This window comes from Cebus imitator, unplaced genomic scaffold (assembly GCF_001604975.1).
Source record: "Cebus imitator isolate Cc_AM_T3 unplaced genomic scaffold, Cebus_imitator-1.0 Scaffold124, whole genome shotgun sequence".
Taxonomy (NCBI): Eukaryota; Metazoa; Chordata; class Mammalia; order Primates; family Cebidae; genus Cebus; species Cebus imitator.
The window spans coordinates 2062093-2073334 of record NW_016107439.1 but is presented as its reverse complement, the minus strand read 5'-3'; the positions used below and the strand labels follow the sequence as shown (position 1 = coordinate 2073334).

General features: G+C 42.9%; 1 pseudogene; it reads left to right on the top strand.

The window, feature by feature from the left end:
- The first annotated feature begins 6180 nt into the window (after window positions 1-6180).
- On the top strand, window positions 6181-6983 carry LOC108312429 (annotated as a pseudogene).
- The last annotated feature ends 4259 nt before the right edge of the window (window positions 6984-11242 follow it).

The following is an 11242-nucleotide window of genomic DNA, read 5'->3' as shown; positions in this document are numbered from 1 at the left end:
TAAGTTAGATTCGACTTTCAATAGCTGCATGTGATTAGTGGCTACTGTACTGCACAGTGTATTTTTCGGACGAATCGATCATCCACTCCCAAAGGAGTTATAAAAGACACTTTGAGGCCAGATTTCCTGTATTTGAACCCTAATTCCTTCTACCTAATTCTATCCAGCTGTGTGACATTGGATAACAATAGAAACACTATTGGGTTGTTATAAGAATTTGAGTTAATACTTGCAAAGCAATTGAACCAGTGCTTGAACATGCCGTTAGAGCTCATTATGTATTAGGTGTAGAATTCTTTCCTGAGAATAGGAATAGAGGGGAAAGAAAACTTTGGGTCAGAAAGGGGTGGAGGATAGAGAAAGGAAGTAATGAGTGAATAAAAGGGTGCTTTATTCCCACAGTAAAGGTGAGACAGAATGCTACCAAACCACAGTGATCTCTCAATGTCGCATAGATCTTACCTTGATCACAGTCTTACAAAGACGGGGGAGGCAAAATTATTGCCTGGAAAGTGAATTTCTTCAGCCCTTTATTAATTTTCTCTTTTCTCTTCAGCTTTTTATTAAATTATGATAGGGTTGTGAGCAGCTCTGCAGGGCGCCTCCCCTGCAGACCTGCTTGAACCCTGCCTGGGGCCAGGCCAGACAAAGCCCCGCTCAGGACAGCCACTATCTTTAGCCTCTAAGCCCAGGTGGCTGCACAGGCCTCCCAGAGCCTGTGGCAAACAGCAGGCACAGTGTCTCCAGCCCCCAGGGCAGTCCCTGTCCCTGCAGCTGTTTTGAAGGCTAATCCCACCAAAGGGTGAGAAAGAAGAATCTAACTTTGTCACAGAAGCAGGATCCTCCTTCCCGAGGAAAAGTGGAGTCTGTGTAGTTTGACTAAGTTGATGAAGTGAAGCAAGTATTTTCCTCTTGGGCTGTTTAAGAAGAGTTTAGTGATTCAGACTGCAAGCCCCTCCTGCTACACACGCACACCACCCCCATGCCTAGGCTGTCTGGAATGTGTTTCTCTGGTTATTGCCACCTCCTGAGACACTACTTTGAGCAGCAAAATCAATTGACCTATTCGTCTCTCTAACCCCTGCCCACTGAGTGATTCATGAATGATTTTTGAATGAGTCCTTGAAAATCCATTTCTATCATATACGTTCTCTGAACACTAAGCATCTTTAACATTAGGAACAGGATTTAAAGCAGGGGGGATCCCTTGTGTTATCAGTCTTGGGTCAGCATGGATTATAAAACGCTCCCTTTTCTTAGGGAAGGGCATCAACACTAGACTGGCCATTGGGATGCCTGGGTTCAAGCCAAGATTGCCCTCCAGGGTGAGCCTCAACTTCCTTTTTTGGTAAAATGTAGCAGAGACACAAGTGACCTCAACATCCCTGAATTTTTTTTTTAAGTTTATTTATTATACGTTAAGTTCTGGGGTACATGTGTAGAACGTGCAGGTTTGTTGCATAGGTATACACACGCCATGTGGTTTGCTGCATCCGTCACTCTGTCATCTACACATCCCTGAAAGTTGCACGCATTGTACACTATCCCGAGCTCTCCGGGTTGAGAAGATCCTCCCCACCTGGAGCCATTTTCCCAGCCAGGCGGCCCTTTTCCAAGACTCGCCGGATATTGTTGCTCTTACTGCAGCTTCTGAAGAAAGGGCCAGTTATTCCAGTGGCACAACGGAAAGGTCCACAACAGTTGTCTTCTATGGGAGCCAAACCCATCCCTCCAGGCCCTAGCTACAGTTCCGATCACCTCAGTTGCTTTTGAGGGGGGATTTTCATTGACAAACCCCATTCAGAGGCTTTTTGGAAGCCTTCTGTCCTGGTGCAATGAAGCAGGCTGCCTTTTTTTCCACTAAATGTCCCAAAGGGAAATGACATTCACCAAGAATTTGGACAAACTTGTTGAGAAGAAGAAACAGTGAAAATTGCACAGATCCTTGTTACTTAAAGCATTTGAGAAGAAAACTGCAGGAAGTGGTAGATTCGGGACATAAAGGACATCATTTGCCTGCCTTATTATCTCATTTTTCAGTGGAGCTGACAGGACAGCTGCCTGTTATTACAGGGCACACCAGGAAATGTTTAGCTGCCAAACAGAAAAGAACGAGTGAGGGATTAGCAGCCCTGTTCATGCCACACAAATAGAATTCTTGCACCTGGTAGTCACGCAGTTAGATTTATCATTTCATAGGGTATGTGACTTAAATCCCATTTACAAAGAAACAAAAACAACCCAAAAAGGCGCCTTAATGATATTGTAATTATGACAAGTATTAGTAACCATTTTGCAGTTTTTAGTCTAGATTAAATTAATTGGTGGTGGTTTTCATTTAATCACACTAATCTTTTATTTGGTTTCTATAATGTCGCAAATTCACTATTCTATGTTGCAAATCTAAAGCGTTCTTAAAAATGACAGATCAATAACAGTTTAATCCTCCACAAGACTGCTATCATTAATGATGTTGTGTAACAATAGAGATCTCTTTGCAAGGTGTCTGGTCACCTACAGAAGTGATATATGAAAAAAGGAAATAATTTCCATCTCAGCTTCATTTCTAATAGTAGGGGGTAGAGGGGAGAGTCTCAGGGAGCGGACTCTTTGAGCTGCTGTCAGAGGTCAGAGAGGCTGCAGGGAGGATGGCAGGGCTCCTAAATGGCTTTCTTGTTCCCACCCAGAGTGAATTCACTTCCCCCATGCCAAGCTCCAGTAAGGAACCTAACACGAGAAAAAGTAAGTTTAAGATCCTTTGAAAACCACCCCTTACTATCACTGATCATGTATTTTATCAGATGAGTCTCTGAATTAATTTAAAAAAAAATTTAAAAAAACCTCTTCATGGAGCCTTGTTGCTTAAAGCCTTAAAGTATTAGGGTAGAAGCTTGAGATTGTTAACATTTCATTTTTCCTGTAGCATCTGTTATGGACTGATTGTGTGTGTCCCCTAAGAGTCGTAGGTTGAAACCTTAAGTCCCAATGCTGTGGTATTAGGAGATGGGGTGGGGTCTTTAGGAGGTGATTAGGTTATGAAAGTGGAACCCTCATGAATGGGATCAGTGCTCTTATAAAAAGAAACACAGAGGGTTCTCTCTCTCTCTTTTCCTTTCCCTCTCATTCTCTCCTCTCCACCAGATGAGGACACAAAGAGAAACTGCCATCTGCAAACCATGAAGCAGGCCCTCATCAGACACCGGATCTGTCTGTCCCTTGATCTTGGACCTCTGGAGGCTGGGAAGGATCCAGATTCAGATCCTTCCAAGCCTCCAAAACTGTAGAGTAAGAAACGAGTGTTTGCTGTTTTGGCCAGCCAGACTATGGTAATTTGTCATAGCAGCTCCAACTAAGACAACATCTACTGAGGCCTCTCTGTACCAACCCTAGATATTAAAGAATGAGTCCCAGTCTGACCCGGTAGGGGCTCCTCACAGTTTGACATCACCAGCTCTTTTGGAAGGTGTCAGGAATGTCTTGTTTTTCGAGGGGAGTATTAGTTCTTTAGATGAGTGGGAGTCAAGGATATTCCAGCCAGAAAGAACCATAAAAAGGGCACGCAAAAGGCTTGAGAGAGGAATTGTAAGTAGTCAGGTGCGACTAGAACTTGGATGGCTATGGATTAATGAAGGGAGCGGAGGCTGAGCCATTTAGGGCCGTAAATGCCCTTTTAAGGGATGTGGTCTTTGCCCCCCATGTGATGGAGCGTCATGAGCAGCAGAGTAACATAGCTTGGTGACGATTGTGAAATTTACTCTAACAGCACAGCACAGGGGAAGATGTATTTGAAAGAAAAGATGCTGAAGATGGAATGATATAGGAGACTCCCGATAGTCCAAGTAAGAGATGCTCAGATGGGATAGCAGTGAGAGTGGAGAAGAAAAAAATAGCTCCCAGAGAGCTTTGAGACATAGCTTCAACAAGACACCAATGGGATATAGGAAAGAAGGACTGGATTTTCTCCTTGGACACATAGGTTCAGAACGGTGCCGCTAATACAGATGGGGAACTCAGCAGAAATCTAGATTCCGGCATGAGGGTATAATGGATCTGCTGCATTTGAGCATGCCAAGTTTGAGGAACTGTGGCCTATGTAGGTGGAGATGTCTTGTCTGGTAGCTGAGGAGAGAGTATGAGCATTTGGGCATCAGAGACCTGGTGCCTAAAGGGAGTTCAGGAAGCACGGATTTGATAGTCCTTGTTAGAGCTCTCTTGTACTTATCTGAACAGAGACAGTGGTTGAGTCCATCAGATTCAGCAAATTCACTCAGGACTGAGTGTGCACTGAGACTGAACACGGGCTGAATACCAGGGTTAGAGACACCACTCTAAACTTGTGCATAGAAAGAGTCAGCAAAGGGCCACGCACAGTTGCTCATGCCTGTAATCCCAGTACTTTGGGAGGCCGAGCTGGACAGATCACGAGGTCAGGAGTTCGAGACAAGCCTGGCCAATATGGTAAAACCCCATCTCTACTAAAAATACGAAAACTAGTTGGATGTGGTGGCATGCACCTATAATCCCAGCTACTTGGGAGGCTGAGGAAGGAGAATCGCTCGAACACGGGAGGTGGAGGTTGCAGTGAGCTATTATGCCACTGCACTCCAGCCTGGGTGGCAGAGAGAAATTCTCTCAAAAAAATTCCCACTGATTGAGAATAAGAAGGTTGGGAGAAAAACAAAATAAAAAGAAATAAAATTTTAAGCCTTATACAGGCAATGTTGCCCTTCTTAAAAAAAAAAAAAAAATAGAATAAAGAAAGAGGAGCAAAGGACAGCAAGTGAGAGGCCAGAGCCAGAGAGAATCAAGTTTTCATGAAAAAGAATGTGAGCGGCCATGTCACCTGCCAGTCAGGTCATGTCCATGGGATTTGGCAATGAGGAGGCTATCGATCATCCTGGCAAGTTGTTCTCTCTCTTGAGAGTCACAGGGTGGGAGGTGGAGTGCCTGGTAGGGTAGAGTGAGGGCACCGAGTACAAGAGCGGAATTGCACTGGGATGAGGAGAGAATAGAGGGTAAGAGCATGGAGACCACAAACAGAGACTTGCTTTTGAAGACCGTGATAGAAAGAAACAAATATCCACAAGGAGATACAAGATTATGGGAGGATTTTTTTTAAGATGGAGAAAACCTGGATATGTGTATGAGCTACTGGGAGAGAACCAAGAGACAGAGAGAGGTCAGGGATGGAGGAAAAGACAAATCAGAGTGCAGGTGTGGCAGCTGGCCCTGTACTCCTGCCATAAACCCTCTGTGTGGGGAAGAAGTGGCCGGGCTGGGAAGAGAGTGGCTGAAGCTCTGGGTGACTCCTTCAGGCTGGCTGTACACTTTGCACATGCGGATGCTCTTCTCCCCGTCACAAGGGCCCCTTCGTCCTCCCACCCCAATCGCCTCCAAACCTGATTCTGCATCCTCCAAGGCCCCTTAAGTGCCCTTTTCTCTGAAGACCTCCTAATTCCTCAGCTGTGAGTGATATGTCCCTTAACAGAGCCTGGGCACTTCCTCTGTTTTTGCCCTCATGGGCCAACATGCTCTATCTTGTATTGTTATTATGTGAAATCAGGGCATAACCGCATTATGAGATGTTTAGCTCTTTGAGGAAAGGAACCTGGTCCTAAATAATTTCATGCCTCTCATATCCACCCACATAACTCAGAACAGTGTGTTACACATGCTAAGTATTCAATAACATTCTCTAAAAGGACAAATTCATGACCTGAAGCTAATTTTAATTTCCGGCTGGCTGCAATCACTTCTGGACCACTTCTTGCCATCATCAATTTCTATTTTCTAAAAATATAAATGATTTTCATTTTAGCTTGGATGAAATGTGTTGGAAAGATAAATCTACTGTAATTAGTCAGTTATAAAAATATTTAAATTATCTCTGCCACCCAAGGTAAGTTAAATAATATCATGGGGTACGTTTTCTTGATCTGTAAAGTAGAACTAATACTACTACCTACTGTATGAGGTTGTTTCCATCATTAAACGAGATATATACAGTGCTTAGCACAGGCCTGGCATATAGTAAATGCTTAATGAATAACAGACATTAATAATAATAGTTACTAGTCAGCGAGATAATCTCTGAGACCTATTCCAATTAAGTTCATAATTCTCTCTCCACTACTGCAGACAATTAAGAATGGACTTTAGTCTCTCCTTCCACTGCCCAAGATGCTGAAAGAAAAGAAGGCCAAGGGGAAGAAGGTGGCTCCGGTGCCCGCTGTCGTGAAGAAGCAGGAGGCCAAGAAAGTGGTGAATCCCCTGTTTGAGAAAAGCCCTAAGAATTTTGGCATTGGACAGGACATCCAGCCCAAAAGAGACCTCACCCGCTTTGTGAAATGGCCCTGCCGCTATATCAGGTTGCAGCGACAGAGAGCCATCCTCCATAAGGGGCTGAAAGTGCCCCCTGCAATTAACCAGTTTACCCAGGCCCTGGACCGCCAAACAGCTACTCAGCTGCTTAAGCTGGCCCACGAGTAGAGCCCAGAGACAAAGCAAGAGAAAAAGCAGAGGCTGTTGGCCCGGGCCAGGAAGAAAGCGGCTGGCAAATGGACGTCCCCAGTAAGAGACCACCTGTCCTTCAAGCAGGAGTTAACACCGTCACTGCCTTGGTGGAGAACAAGAAAGCTCAGCTGGTGGTGATTGCACACGACGTGGATCCCATTGAGCTGGCTGTCTTCTTGCCTGCTCTGTGTCATAAAAGGGGAGTCCCTTACTGCATTATCAGAGGGAAGGCAAGACTGGGACGTCTAGTCCACAGGAAGACCTGCACCACCGTCGTCTTCACACAGGTTAACTCGGAAGACAAAGGCACTTTGGCTAAGCTGGTGGAAGCTATCAGGACCAATTACAAAGACAGATATGATGAGATCTGCCATCATTGGGGAGGCAATGTCCTGGGTCCCAAGTCTGTGGCTCACATTGCCTAGCTCGAATAGGCAAAGGGTAAAGAACTTGCCACGAAACCGGGTTAAATGTACACTGTTGAGTTTTCTGTACATAAAAATAATTAAAACAATACAAAATTTCCTTCAAAAAAGAATAGACTTTATACATAAAATATACATATATTGCCTAGGCATGGTGGCTCACTCCTGTAATCCCAACACTTTGGGAGACCGAGGCGGGCAGATCACCTGAGGTTGGGAGTTCAAGACCAGCCTGACGAGCATGCAGAAACCCCATCTCTACTAAAAATACAAAATTAGCCAGTCATAGTGGCACATGCTACTTGGGAGGCCGAAGCAGGAGAATCGCTTAAACCCAGGAGGCAGAGGTTGCGGTGAGCTGAGATAATGCCATTGCACTCCAGCCTGGGCAACAAGAGTGAAATTCCATCTCAAAAAAAAAAAAAAAATATATATATATATATATATATATGCGCACATATTTAAGAGTACACCATAGTCACAAGAGTAGGATTAATTCTGCATTTAAAGTTTTTTGTTTTTTGAGATAGGGTCTTGCTTTGTCACCCAGAGCTGCAGTGCAGTGGCACAATCACAGCTCACTGCATTCTGGAACTCCTGGGCTCAAGTAATTCTCCCACCTCAGCCTCTCAGGTAGCTCGGACCACAGACACATGCCACTGTGCCCGGTTAATTTTTGCATTTTTTGTAGAGATGGGTTTTCTCCATGTTGCCGAGGCTGGTCTCTAACTCCCAGGCTCAGGTAATCCTCCCACCTTAGCCTCCCAAAGTGTTGGGACCACAGGCAGGAGCCACTGCACCCAGTCCCTACATTTAAAATTTAAAGTAGGAGGAAAAAAAAAAAAAAAAAACCAACTCAGAACTTGAAGCAAACTGAGAACACAGCACTTCCATGCTCCTCTCTGTAAACATTTTTAATGTGATCAGTGGCTATGACAGCTCATTCATTTCTTCATTCCACAAATATGTTTTGAGCACTTAAGACATGCAAGTTTCTCTGGAAGAAGCCACGGGGGAATACAAGGATGAATACAACCCAGGCTTTGCTCTGAGGCAGTCTGAGGTGGGAGGAAGATAAATCAGTACACACAAAGCCCAGCATTACGAGATATGACAAGGCACGGAAGAAGACAAGCTGCAGGAAGGAAAGCCTTCAGGAAGAAGGGGAGGGGCTAATAACATTACCTTGCACCAGACACATTGATTTAGAAACAAAAGCCTTAAGACCTTGCCTTTTGGAAGAAACATGCTCTTTGTATGAGCCTCCTTCTCTCCTTATCTCAAATTCTTCACAAAGGTGAGGAAAGGGGCCGACTTGTCAGCATTAAGCACCCAGTGGGGCATCCGTAGACCAGTTCCACAGGGATTTCTATTATTAAGGCAGCTGGATTATCCTGCCCTCAGGGGCAAAGCAATTTCTATAGGAAGGGTTGGTGGTGAATCTTTTTTTTTTCTCTTTTTAAGACCTCAGAAGAGCTAACAGAATCAAAATCCTCTGTCTGAAAGAGAGATCATTTTTGGCAGTCTATGGAAGCCCAAGTCTTCCTTCAGCTCAGGTGTCTGGCTGGCTCCCCATCGTCGGGAAAGCAGCCTCATGCTGCACAGAAAATATACTCCTCGAAAACTGAGCATTGTTTTAAAAATAGAATTTCCAAGCCATTTGCTATTTGTAAAATAGACTTGAGCTCTTTTGGAGAGGGGAAAGTGACCAAACTGTTGACACTCTAATTAATACATGGATCAGCAGACATCAGCCTGTTGGTTTATCAGGTGGCTTGTCCCTTCTGCCTATGACAGGTTTCTGGGAGGGAAGCAGGTGGTGGCAGTGACTGGGGGGCCACTTATGGAGTCTATTGGCCAGTTATTTACAGATCGTATGCAGGAGTATTTCATGAATAACCTGACGAATATGCCTTTGAAAGTTTTAGTGCAAGAGGTTGTCCCACACTTTAAAAAATGTTCTTTGTTTTAAAATGTCTCTAAACTTGCTAGATACTGATAACAATTTTAATTGTTTATGTCAATATCAATATTTGGTGTCCTTAATGGAAACTTTAGAGCATAATGAAGACTATTTGCAGATATATTTGGTTTTTAATTAATATAAAATTAAAGAAACACATTTTAATTAATTCTAAAACCTAGTTTTCTTAAACCTTAAAGTTCAACATAGAAATCTTATTACTCCATTTATAAATTGAGTAAAGTTTAAACATCAATTTCAAGGAAATTAAAGCTCTGTCAACTAAAGCTGCAGGAACTAACTTTCCCAACCACTTTCATTTACATATTGAGTTAATTAAATTCCGTTAAAAATTTCAAACTGCATTTACATACTTAATATACTGGATCTTTTTTAGCACTTCAAATGCTTCTACCAAGCAAAATGTTCTCAAATACATGAGTCTAGCAAAATGTAACTATAGTAATGGTTTAGGGCCTTAATCAAAAGGTGTTTAAAGGCATCCTTATGCCTTTCAACTAAAAACTACAAATTAGACTCTTTAAATTGGGATCATAATTCCCTAAAAGGTCAAATTGTCCTTACAAATATTTGAAATATCAAACAAACATATATTATCCTCAAGATCATAAAAATATCCTCCTGACTTTACAAAAATGCTAACCCTATAGGTCTGATTTACTTCCCTACCGCTCTACTTTAAACCTTAACAAAATTAAAAGACTGATTAAGAAAATAGCTACACCACCCCAACAAAAGGAGATCACTACTTTAGTGGAACAAGGGTTCATATTGCCCAGAGGTTTAGCTGAGGTATAAGATTTGATATTCTCCATGGTGATGGCCTGCAACATAGTGAACTCTTTTTGTAGTTGCCACAGCAACAATGACTCCAAGTCCGTGCCCTTTAGACACCACGGGTTCTTCCTGGTTCCAAGATACAACCTCACCTGGTCTATCTACAACCCACACCCTGCACCAGTTTGCTCACCACTTTATTTGCAAGAATAAAGAATTTTTATGCTTGATTTCATTCTTAATGTTTTTCTTTTTATTCCATTCTGACTCATAAATATCTAAATGACATTCTATACAATTCCGCATATCTCTCGTCACTGCTCAAAGTGATGGCCTCAAACCAAGCTGGTCCCCTACACATGACCCGCTCTGTCTCACATGAGAGAAGGTTGACACATGTTCTCTTCCTTTTCCCATGAGGTCCATCTCATGTGTAAGTCTCTTTGTTTGTTCCAAAAGGGACTGACCGAAGTTCAGACACAGTAGATCAAGTGAGGTATGGAAAGGAGCTCTCCTCAGAAGACTGCCTCTCAAACTGTAAGGCACATTCGTACCACTGAGATTTCATTCAAGCACAGATTCTGATGCAGTAGGCCTGGCCTGAGGCCCAAGAGTCTTCCTTTTGAAGCACCCTGTGGTGACCCCAATCTGTTGGGTCTTCAGACTACACACCAAATAGCAAGACTGCAAAGTTGATGGTATGTGAGCTGTAGGGTCAACCTGGCACCTCGTTTCTATAAATCATGCACAGCAGCCATCTTGTTTCCCTTCACTAAAGTCCTTCTGTATCTTTTGTCAATCATTGGTCCCCAGCTCACATTAAAAAAAAAAAAAAAAAAAAATTATTGGTATAAAATACACATAACATGAAATTAACCATTTTATTTATTTATCTTATAATTTCAACTTTTAGATACAGGGGGCGTAAGTCCAGGTTTGTTAAATGGGTATATTGCATGATGCTGTGTTTGGGGTACAGATTCATCCCATCACCCTGGTACTAAGCATAGTACCGAATAGGTACCTGATAGGTACACTCCTCTCCTTCTCTTCCCTCCAGTAGTCCACAGGGTCTATTGTTCCCAGCTTTATCTCAATGAGTATCCAGTGTTTAGCTCCCACTTATAAGTGAGAACAGGAGGTATTTGGTTTTCCGTTCCTGCATTAATTTACCTGAGATTATGGCCTCCAGCTGCATCCATGTTCCTGCAGAGGACATGATTTTTTCTTTCTAATGGCTGCATAGTATTCTGTGGTGCATATGTACCACATTTTCTTTATCTAGTCCACTGCTGTTGGGCACTTAGGTTGATTCCAAGTCTTTACTACTGTGAATAGAGCTGTAATGGACATACAAGTGTCTTTTTGGTAGAATGATTTGTTTTCTTTGGAGCATATTTCCAGTAATGGGATTGCTGGGTTGAATGGTAGCTCTGTTTTAAGTTCTTTGTGAAATCTTCAAATTGCTTTCCACAGTGGCTGAATTAATTTATATTCTTACCAACAATGTGTAAGTGTTCCCTTTTCTTCACAGCTTCACCAG